At 41.9% G+C, this 10,685-nt stretch overlaps 1 protein-coding gene across 4 annotated transcripts in view; it reads left to right on the top strand.

The window, feature by feature from the left end:
• Positions 1–4,979: 4,979 nt before the first annotated feature.
• Positions 4,980–10,685, top strand: part of Klhl32 (kelch like family member 32) — a 230,474-nt gene continuing 224,768 nt past the window's right edge. For all 4 annotated transcript variants that reach the window (XM_051160928.1, XM_051160908.1, XM_051160918.1 and 1 more), the window contains exon 1: positions 4,980–5,268. The gene's annotated coding sequence lies outside the window, so the exon portion shown is untranslated. The remainder of the gene's footprint in view (positions 5,269–10,685) is intronic.

Below are 10,685 nucleotides of genomic sequence, written 5' to 3'. Positions count from 1 at the left end.
GCTGTAGTCATGGTTTATACTGTTGTCAGAAACCATATGGAAGGCCATGATCTGTGTTCCAGCTGACTGTGAAGAGCTAGGAGGCTATGTTTGCTGTGATATTGATAACAGCAAATGCACAGTTGAGAGGGAGGGACATGGAAAGCTTCTGTGACAACCCCTACCCCCAACACCCTACCCACTGCCACACACAACAAAAAGTATTAGTCTAGACAGGAAGTCACCAAAGAAAACTCTTAAAAAGTGTTAGGGGTAGCTATCCACAATTGAGGGCTTCTAGCAGGGATGTGGGATGGGGGTGGGGCAGGGGGAAAGACTCAGTTTTATTTAAGGAGTAAGCCACAGAGAGTTTGACCATACTGCAGTGAGTATATGGATAAGACAAATTAATATTTTTGGTTATTAATTTCATTTTTACTTCTTTTGGGCATGAGGTCACAAGGCTGGGGGTGGTGTGGACAAGGGAGGACCGGGAAGTGTGATCAGAGTGTATGATATGAAAATCGCAGAGAATCAATAAAAAGATTATGTTCAAAACCAACCAAACAATGGACCAAGCAAGCAAGCAAACAAACAAATCAAGCTTTCAGCAGAAACACCTTTGTCTTGGCATAAATAGTTTTGAGTGGTTCTGGATTCTTATATACAGGATGAATTAGCTTCAAAATGTACTGGCAGCTGTGGAAGTCAGCTGGGGTGCTGATAAGAGTTGCTTTGTATTTTCTACTTCAAGACCAGGGACCATCATCCAAATATCAATTCTAGTTTTGTCACAATTAATATTGATCTTTTCTCTGCATAAGTATAGTTATCAGAACTATGGTTCATTGATTATTTAATCTTCATGTAGAAGACTGTGGCTCAGGTTCTAAGACTGATACCCCTTTCTCACGGTGAGAAAAGTGGCTATGATGGGTGCTCACTCTGCAGTGGAAGAAGGAATGTTGACCATTATGACTACAGACAACCCTGACTCTCTCGGATTCTCATAAAGCTGTTAAAATAGAGATTGTAAGAAAATTTATGATAACATATTATGGCATATCATTGTTATATCTTGTTCCATGGCAAGTGGATGATACATAGATTCAAACAAAAAATGACACAAAAACATATGGAGTATAAGAATAAAACCGAAAATAAGTGGTTTAAATTCAACAAAATGCTAGGACACATGGGAAAAGGAAGCAAGGTTCTTTAGCCTAAGACCTTAGTCCTTCGTCTGCCACAGCTTGCAGGGTTCCTGGCTCCTCTTATCCAGTATGTGTTCTCTTGTTCTACTTTAACCACTCAAGTGTCCGCATTTTTCTTTCTTCAATCTTGAGGCTATGTTCAAAGGTTCTGCCCTAACCACCTGAGGGATAGGCTAAGCTTCTAAGTGAGGACAGGTTGAAGCTGGAATCTGAATTCCAGGCATGAAGAGATGGTGCCCATATAGATGGTGTCTATATAGATGGCGTCCATATAGATGGCGTCTATATAGATGGCTTCCATCCACTTCAGCAACAGAGCTCCCTTCTCTAATTATTCTGCTGTCACAGTTTTCTGTGATCTCTGGATTTTCTCCAAATCTTGCTGACTTCCTAGCCTGGTTATCTAGAGATGCCTCCCATCAATTTCCAAGCTCCCCATAACCTTCCATGAACTTTCCCTTAGTGTGCAATTTTAGTGAAACAATTTCTTTTGCTTGTGACCAAAGGACTTGAGCTTAATTTCTCTCTTTAAGCCAGTCTTTCATTAATATCACTAGATTGGAACAGAAGGAATCTCTCTTTACCTCAAGTACAATGCCAAATACATTCTAATACTATAAGAATAAAAGGAAAAGCTGCGAAACAAATGACTAGCATTCCAAAGAACAGCTTTGAGGAAGCATTCTTTTAGCCCCTCTCCTCCCCCTCCTCCTCTCCCCTCCCCTCTCCTCCTTCTCTTTCTTCCCTTCCAACCTTCTTTTGCAGATAGGTTTCACTAGCCCAAGTTGGCCTCACACTTCTGATTTCCTTGCCTCAACTTTACAAGTGCTGGGATTATAGGTGTGTGTCACGATGCCTGGCTCTAGCTATTTTCTTAACAAGAATAAAGACAGTATTTAATGGCTTTGGGGAGAGATGATATCTAGAATATCTTTAGGTAATGGAAAAATGTGTTCCTGTTGAGTTGTGGAAGCTATGCAATAAGCATTGACTGTCCTATAGAAATAAAAGGCTTTAAAGACACTGTTAAGTAAATGCATGAAAAGTCACTTAGGGAAAATTGCCTTCTCTGAGCCATACATTTTACTAGGCATTTGCATACACTTTCTTATTTAACCTTCAACATATATGTGCCAGTAAGCAGCATTTATCAAGTCACTTCGGGTGACAGATTATACTATGTGTAAGAGAGGCAGTGATGAGTGGGTGGCAGTAGTTACCCAGGGAGGTGGCAAGCAATACTCCCATATTCACACAAGTGGTGAGCTGGTGGGATAAAGAACCCTTTCCTACAAATGTGCACTTTACTCTTGCTTCTACTATTTACTTATGTTTAATGATACTTTCTCTTTATTATAAACAGATATTCCAGTCACCACAGCTGGTTTAGAATAGTCAGTGTAGTTCCTGTAGTGACGCTGCTTTATGCTTCTTAAGAGAGTTCCTTACTTTAAAAAAATGTGTAGTGATAATAAAGAAAAAGAGGCTATCAGTTTGAGAGTGGGAGTGACATGGGAGGGGTTAGAGGGAGGAAAGGGAAAGGGGGAATGATATAATTATATCTTAATTTAAATTGCACTAAAATAATAATAAAATTAGAAGGTAGTGCACACACAATTACCAAGCATTGCAATAATCATTTGTATGCTGTGCCTTTTAACATAGAAATACTGTGCTGGCTTCCAAGAGAGGGAAGCAATTAATAGTCCTACCCAGCCGTGACATCTGGCAATCACAACGAAGACCATCATGTTTGTATTTATACATAAATATACAGTAAGTGGCACTCACATGTTGTTGATAACCAGCAGCTGTATATTGGACACAAGGTGCAGTCAATAGGAGGGAAATCAGGCTTGTTCCAGAAACCTAGCCAAGAATGTAAGACTAGTAAGGTCAAGGGTCTTAGAAGATACTAATGCCACTATGCAAGGTCAGCATGATTCCTTCCCCGTCTCAAAACACCAAACCAAACCAAACCAAACCAACAATATCTTTATACCTACAAAAAAATGGAGCTCTCTCCCTCAACATTTACGTCAAATGGAGACCATCATGAGAAAACACAGCTGGGAACAAGGCAGAGCTCAACTGATCAAGGTGTTGGAAGTTGGTCTGAAGTATTTTGATGCTAATTACTGCTTGCTGTCTCTGTTACCCACCTTGCCTAAGAGCCTAGCCTATTTGACCAATAAAAAGCCATCACACCAGCGCAGGGCAAATGGGATAAGGCATGGTTAAGGTTTCAGGCCTTGGGGAGACAGAGAGAATCTTGGGAAAGAGAGAGGCTGGAGGGGAGGAGAGAAGAGGAGAGAAGAAGCTGCATCATGGGTTAGGTAGAAGAGAAGCACGTGGCTGGTGTGGGTGGAGGATTTGGCCCAGATGAAGAACAGTAGCAAGTATTTGGGATTGTGGATGGGAGGTAGCTTGATAGAAGTTATTAGAAACAGATGGTGTGGAACTGGGGCAGGTATGGGATACCCGCCCCATTATGGGAAGTAGTTTAAGGAATTATTATCTGCCCTCTCCCAGGTTAACTAAGGCTATTTTAAAATATAACAGGTGTCTGTGTCTTGATTGATTGCTAGCAGGTTAGAAAATACTGCCGTAATAATAATTATAGGCCAAATAACAAACATTATTAGGCTATGCTGGTAAATTAACAGCAACATCAAGGGACCTCAAACCCAGTGAAGTTCAGCACAGCCTCGGCGTCTGCAGCTTAGGGGCCATGGAGGCATAAGCAGAATGCCGAGAAGTCTGCCTTTCCCGGAAATGCCTTCATAGACGAGACCTTCAGAACAATGGCATATCACTAAACGTGCGAAGGCTGAGGGGGAAGCGCTTTATCTTGACACCATTGTCAATATTCTGGGGTTCAAAATGCTTTCATGTTTGATCTTCCAGCATAAAATGAAAAAGCAGTTGCTTATGAAATATTCTAGAGACTAGCACTAACCCTCACTGTAGTCAGCTATTAATTTTTTTCATCCTGCACCTACTCTGGTGTCCAAGAGTGTTGTTGAGTCGGCACCCTGAAGTCCCAATCAAAAATCATGGGGTTAAAGCGCTGAGGCAGATGGGTCATGGGGGCCCAAACACATCTTTTGTGTTTGTGGGAACAAAAGTGGAAAACAATCGCTGAGCCATTGGTTTGAGAATAATGTTAGTGAATTCCTCAAAACTGATCAAGGCCTCTTTGCCTATCTCCAGTGCGTGGAAAAGGGAGTGTCTTAGCGTGTTCACAGAAAAGATACAGTGACCAGCAAAGTATGCCATCCTGGTAATTCAACAGTGGTGTCAATGATTTTATTTCTGATTAGTAGTAATCAAATACTTTCCCTCTTCCACTAGATTCAGGACATCAGTCTACCTGTGCCCGCTATGGTTTCTTAAAAAGTTGCTCCACATTTGTCCTCAAAGGTGTGTTAACATAAATTCTCAGAAGGCCACAGCAGGCCCTTTTGGGCTAGGACATCTGAACAAGTCAGCCAGGTTAGGAACAAGGGAGTGCGCTCCTAGTATAGGTGGAACCTGCAGGCTCAATCGCTTCCAGCCCTGGGTGTGCTGGCACCAGGATTCAGGGTTGCAGTCTGGCGCGTAGCCACAGAGGCTTCTAGGAGCTTGCATGCTGTGCGTGCGACCCGAGGCAGGAGGCTCAGGTGCGGGAGCGCGGAGAAGGGGGGGGGGGGAACTTCCGGGGAGCGCGCGTGTCGCGGGCGGCCCGGCGGGGCGGGAGCGCGCAGCGGCAGGAGGGCGGAGCGGCTGCAAGTGGTGGCTGGTGGCTGGAGGCCGGCGGCTGGAAGGGGAGAGCGGGGCTTGGCAGGCTTTCTCTTTCCGCGGACACAGTTTCCCCGCGGGACTTCGGGAGCGCGCGGGGGAGCGCGCACACCCGCCCGCTTCCACACAAGCCAGAGCGCGCGATCATCACTGCTGCAGCCCGGGCGGGCCGGACCTAGCTGCTGCAGTTTTCCTGAGAGTCGAGGGAGAAAGCGGAGAGCTCTGCTTCGGAGACAGCCAGGTGCCCGCCGGCCCCCTTGGGTATCAAGCCCAGCAGATCGCTCTCCCCGATCGGGTAAGCCAGTCTCCTCATGACGGGTTCGGAATTAGTGCCTGCAGACCCAAGGGAGAAGGTGGGAGGCTGCGGATGTGCCCTACCCCGGGAAACCTGGAGTTGCATTACAGGGGATGCAGCCTCTGCTGGCGTCGTCTAGAGGGATCAATTACTACTCCGGTTACTTATTCTACCTACCTAGAGTTGCCACCCCCTCCCCCAACCCGTAAGCACTATGCTTCCTGGTTACCAAGGAGACTTGTTTTAAACATCAGCCTTGGGACATAGATGGGAAGAAATGGTTTCTTAAATCCTATTTATTTTGATTAAAAAAATATGTACATTGAGGACCTGGTAGCAACTTGGCAGTCGTTAATTTGTGTTCAGACACTGGTTTCATTCAACTTAAAAAAAAAAGTGACAATGGTCTACACAATATGCGTTTAAAAAAAAAGGACCCATCAACAGATTGTGAGTTGCATTATAATTTACTCCCATTTTGATGATCTTAAAATAAATCGAATTTAAAAGCTGCCCTTTTCCTCGATTTCCAGTTCTGTTTTGCATTTTACTTTTATTACATTAACAGTAAAAGCAGATGATTTTATTGTGGCACCCACAGCAGGAAGCTCTTCTAATGTAAATTGACCAGAACAGTAACAGCGCTTTTTCAATTTCTAAGGTAATAGTATAGATGGCATTCTTGACAAAGAGGATTTCTGACATTTCTGTGTCCATTGCAGTGTTAAGGGCACTTTTCATTGCCTCCGCTCGTTTGTGAAGTCCCATCTTTCAATTTAATTGATTTATTAGAAGTTGTAGCTCCATCCATATGTTGGTGGAGGTAAACATGACATGCCTGTCCTAGCATACTGTCCCAGAATCTCAGCTTTTAGAGCTCATGTTAAAATTTTGTTTTCTTCTGAAGTATGGAAGAACACTTTCCTAAAATGAGGCCCATGAACGGCACCAGAAACCTGGTTTCACAGAAGCCCTTAGTACCTGGGGTGACTAGGGACAACCTCCCCCCTTTTCTCTTTTTCCCCTCAGATGTTTAGTGGGTGAGCTTGGAGTCTCCGGCAGTGCAGTGATTATACTTTGCATTAATTTCATTCTTTCATTACACACAGAATGGCTTAGTAAGGAACCAGTGGCATTCAGCAATTCACTTTGCTTTCTTTTAATAGCCGTCCATTTTTCCTACCTCTTGTTAAGTGGAGTAAGGGCAACAGATGACATTCTTTAGTTTAGACCTTGAGCCATGTCAAATGGCATTAGTAACATGAGGAAGAGGAAGCCAAGTAATGAGAGATTACAGGCCACGGGGGAACACTTGACATCATACTCCAGAAAGCACTTCCCATTTATTTCCTTCTGGATCCGCACAGTCCCTGTACAGTCAAGCCATTGCTCTCGACATACAGCTGAGGCGTTCAAGATTCAAACCTTGTAGGAGGTCAGAGCTGATGTGTAGGAAGAACTTATTTGTACCCATACCTTTTTCCATTAAAACTTCTTGGAGGGGGGAGGGGTCTGAAAGTGAGGATTAAGGAGAGGATAAAGCCAGCTGGGAATAATGTACCAGATTTTCAAGGAAAGCAACCCCCTGCGCGCTCGCGCTCTCTCTCTCTCTCTCTCTCTCTCTCTCTCTCTCTCTCTCTCTCTCTCTCTCTCTCTCTCTCTCTCTCTCTCTGTGCATGTGCACACGTTACTTTAAAAAAAGAAAAAAAAATCTGTGAGGACCACATTAAAAATGCTGGGGTCTCACCCACTTCTATGATGTGAACTAGTACATTTTTTATGAAAGTGACCAGGCATTTTCAATAAATGTTCTACACTCATTCTTTTTGTTTGATTGTTTGCTTTTCTTTTTCTTTCTTTCTTTTCTTTTTGATAAAGGTTTTCTCTACATAGTCTTGGGTGTCCTGGAACTCGCTATGTAGAGGCTGTCCTGGAACTCATCTACCTGCCTCTGCCTCCTGAGTGCTGAGATCAAAGGTGTGTACCACCACACCCAGATTTCTGCATCCATTCTTAAATCTGCAGGTATAGGTTTGTTTCTGAGATTTCCTGCCTCTCTCTTTCTCCTGTAATGCCTCAGAGAAGAAGAGGAGTATAAAATGTTGTCATGTTAGTTGGTTGGTGGTGGCGAATGCCTTTTATCCCAGCACTTGAGAGGCAGAAACAAGTGGATCTCTGAGATCAGCCTGGTCTACAGAGTGAGCTTCAGAACAATCAAGGCTGCACAGAGAAACTGTGTCTCAAAAATGAAAAAGCAAAGAACTGAGCTACTAATCCAGTTTACCACTGGGTTCTGTTTAGTCTTCCAGGAACTTGTTATTTTAGTTGTAAATTTGGCCCAACTAATAAGATAAATGTTGTAAAATGTAACTATAGTATATAAACAAAATTTGCCTTAAAAAAACAAAAATGAAAAAACAAACAAACAAACAAAAAGATGCTCTCTGGTGGAAATTTTGAATATGTTGAAATAAAAAGCATTTACAGTTTGAAGTGTCTTAAATCCTTGGCTTGTTCTTTTCTTGATACAGGGCTAAGAGGTATATAGAAAGTCAGTTGAATGTGATTGGCCATCTGTATCCATAGGTTCCATGAGCAGGCTGCAGAACAGAATTACCTGGAAAAGAATTCTGTCTATATGGAACATGTGAGACTTCTCTTGTCAGTATTCACTAGTCAATAACAACTGTTTACATGGCACTGGCATTATATTAGATGTTAGAAGTATCTGGAGGTATTTAAAATATGAAAGCATTTGTATAGGTTGTATGCAAATGCTATGGGACAAGGGACCAGCATCCACATACTTTGCATTCGTGAAGGTCCTGGAACCAGCCTCTTTTACTTCTTATTGCAGAATGAGGAGAAGTAAAATCTTGCTTAAAAGGGGGAGCACTGTGAAGTTTTCAAAGCATATTTCCAATTAAGGCAGTAAGTAATTAGCTAAAACCCACCACAGAATACTGCAAGGTGTCAAAGGATGTTCTAACAAAGTCTTCTCTTCATCTCTTCTCCTTGAGGACTCAGAACACACATTTATGTTGCTCCCAGAGGCATCACTTTGAGCACCCTTCTGTGTACAAGCTACTTTGCACTGTTGGACTTACAATGTCCTTATGAAGTGGCATCTTATTTTCATTTTATAGATAAAGATTATAAAACTTGAACAATGAAAGAAAAATTTAAACCATTAACTTTTCTTTGCACATTGCACTCCCATTGTACTCAGTTACCTAGTTGAGGTTATAGGATATACATAATATACATAATTATAAAATTGAGACAGTTATGTGTTAAGTGTGCAGTAGAACTGTGCTATTCTAGGCTGGGAATTTGTCTTTGTGATAGAATGTATTCCATGACTAAAGCCCTTCGCTTGTCCCACAGCATCAGCACCCCTTACACAAGACTCCACTGAAGCATAGACATGGGGAAACTTTTTGTTAAAGTGATGCTGCAGCCTACTTAGGCTAATTAAGTATACAGGCTAATTGTCAATTGAACAAATCATGGTAATGCCAAATACTAATCTAATTTTATCACAAGAATATATATCCTAGGTCTAACAGATAGATGTCATTCTATATTTATGTGAAGTAAAATAGTTTTTAAAAAGGTCTTCAAAACCCCAGAGACCTACAGAATATGGCATTTAAAGATGTTTTTATTATTCTAAAGATTCATTGACAACAAGACAGGTTAACTCCAGCCAACACCCAGCCTACCTCAAAGAAGATGATGAGCATCAAGGAACTTCCTTATGGAGTTGGCTTCAAATGTGGCAAACAAGACACTGGGCAAAATGTCCTTGTTTCTGCCACAGTGAGAATTCTGCCTAAAAATGGGCAAGCTTGGATGCAGGCAGAGTCAACAGTCAAACTCTGCCAAGACAGGGTAAGCAAGTCCTCAATAGTTCCTGCCTTGCAAACATGTCTGTCAGATATGTTGGGCCAGAAGTCTGAAGATGATGCTCCAACCTTATAAAGAGTGTCGGGTGACTGTTCAGGCAGTAAGTTGTCTCAGTCATTTTTTGATTTTAGAAGCTGGTAACCTGCACTTACAGCTCACTCAGATATTTAAGTTTTATTCCTTCCCAAGTCTCTATTTGGGTTGAAGACCAGATAGTTTAGTCTTACAATTAAGCTTATTTTGTTAGGGGTTAAGATTTCTTTAGATCAAGATAGATGTTCTAAGTTAATAGAGATGAGATATGATAGATATTGATTTACATCTAGAATTTTAGATTTAACAAGATAGGAAAGATATTTACTTTAAGTTTGCCAAATACAAATAGCCAAATCACTATGAATGTAACATTTATATAATTCTTGATTGTCTCATGGTTCTTCCTGCTATATGTAGAATATTTTATTCATGTGTAATGATATAAATGTATATGTTAAAAAGAAACATAATAAAAATTGATTAAAAAAGGTCTGACAGTGGAGATTAATTAGCTCAGTCCTTCTGTAGGGTTGATGGCTGGGTTTGGTTATATAAATGCAGTTCTTTTGACTGATTAAAAGGTGAGAGGCTCTGCCAGAATGTCAGGTTGGCAAGTTTGAGTTAGAGGATAGTGCTAGTAAGAGCTGAGAGTGCTGAGCTCATTGGACATGAAGGGATGGTAAAAGCTAGGGAAAGAAACATGTGGCCGCAATCAAATGCAACAAGAAGAGGGAACAGGATGGAAGACATGTTGCTGAAAGAGACCAGGAGAGGCATTGTAGACTTGGAGGACAATCCAGGGTGTATACTACTCACTCCTGTGAAAGCTCTGAACAGTTTTGCCTGTCCACTATTATGATAAGTCTGTAGGTTTACACAGAGTGGCTGGCACCTAATTTCCTTCATGATGCTGCTTTCCTGCCCAAGAGCATACAGGGACACAAACTGTACTTTGACTTTTTCTTTTTTTAAAGAGGATATAAAGTTGGGAGAGTAGGAAGGGCGTGAATCTGGTGGAAGCAGGGTGAATTTGATCAGCACATGAGCCAAGTGAAAATGAGAAAAGAGTATATACAGATATTTTATATGAAATCAATGAAAGTGAAGAAGTAAGCAGATTATTTTTCATAAAGGCAATAAGAGATTCTGGTAAAGTAGATAATGAAATCTAATATTTTCTTCTAGGAGAATCACAGATTTGGGTGCTTTTACACATAAATTGTGTGTGTGTGTGTGTGTGTGTGTGTGTGTGTGTGTGTGTGTGTTTGAATGTGTGAGTGTGTGGGTGTCTGTACATGTTCATGTGTGCTTCTGTGTACAGGTGTGGTGCAAGTGTATGGTGTATACATGTAGGTCAGAGGTCTTCCCCAATCATTCCCCACCTGCCGTTGTTTTTGAGAGAAGGTGTGCCACTGCCCTTGTAGCTTACCAGTTCAGGAAGGCTGTGTGGCAAGCCCCATGGGTCCTACTAT

This window comes from Acomys russatus, chromosome 2, assembly GCF_903995435.1.
Source record: "Acomys russatus chromosome 2, mAcoRus1.1, whole genome shotgun sequence".
NCBI classification, from domain to species: domain Eukaryota; kingdom Metazoa; phylum Chordata; class Mammalia; order Rodentia; family Muridae; genus Acomys; species Acomys russatus.
Note: the sequence above shows the minus strand (reverse complement) of the source record. Positions and strands in the feature narration are given on the sequence as shown.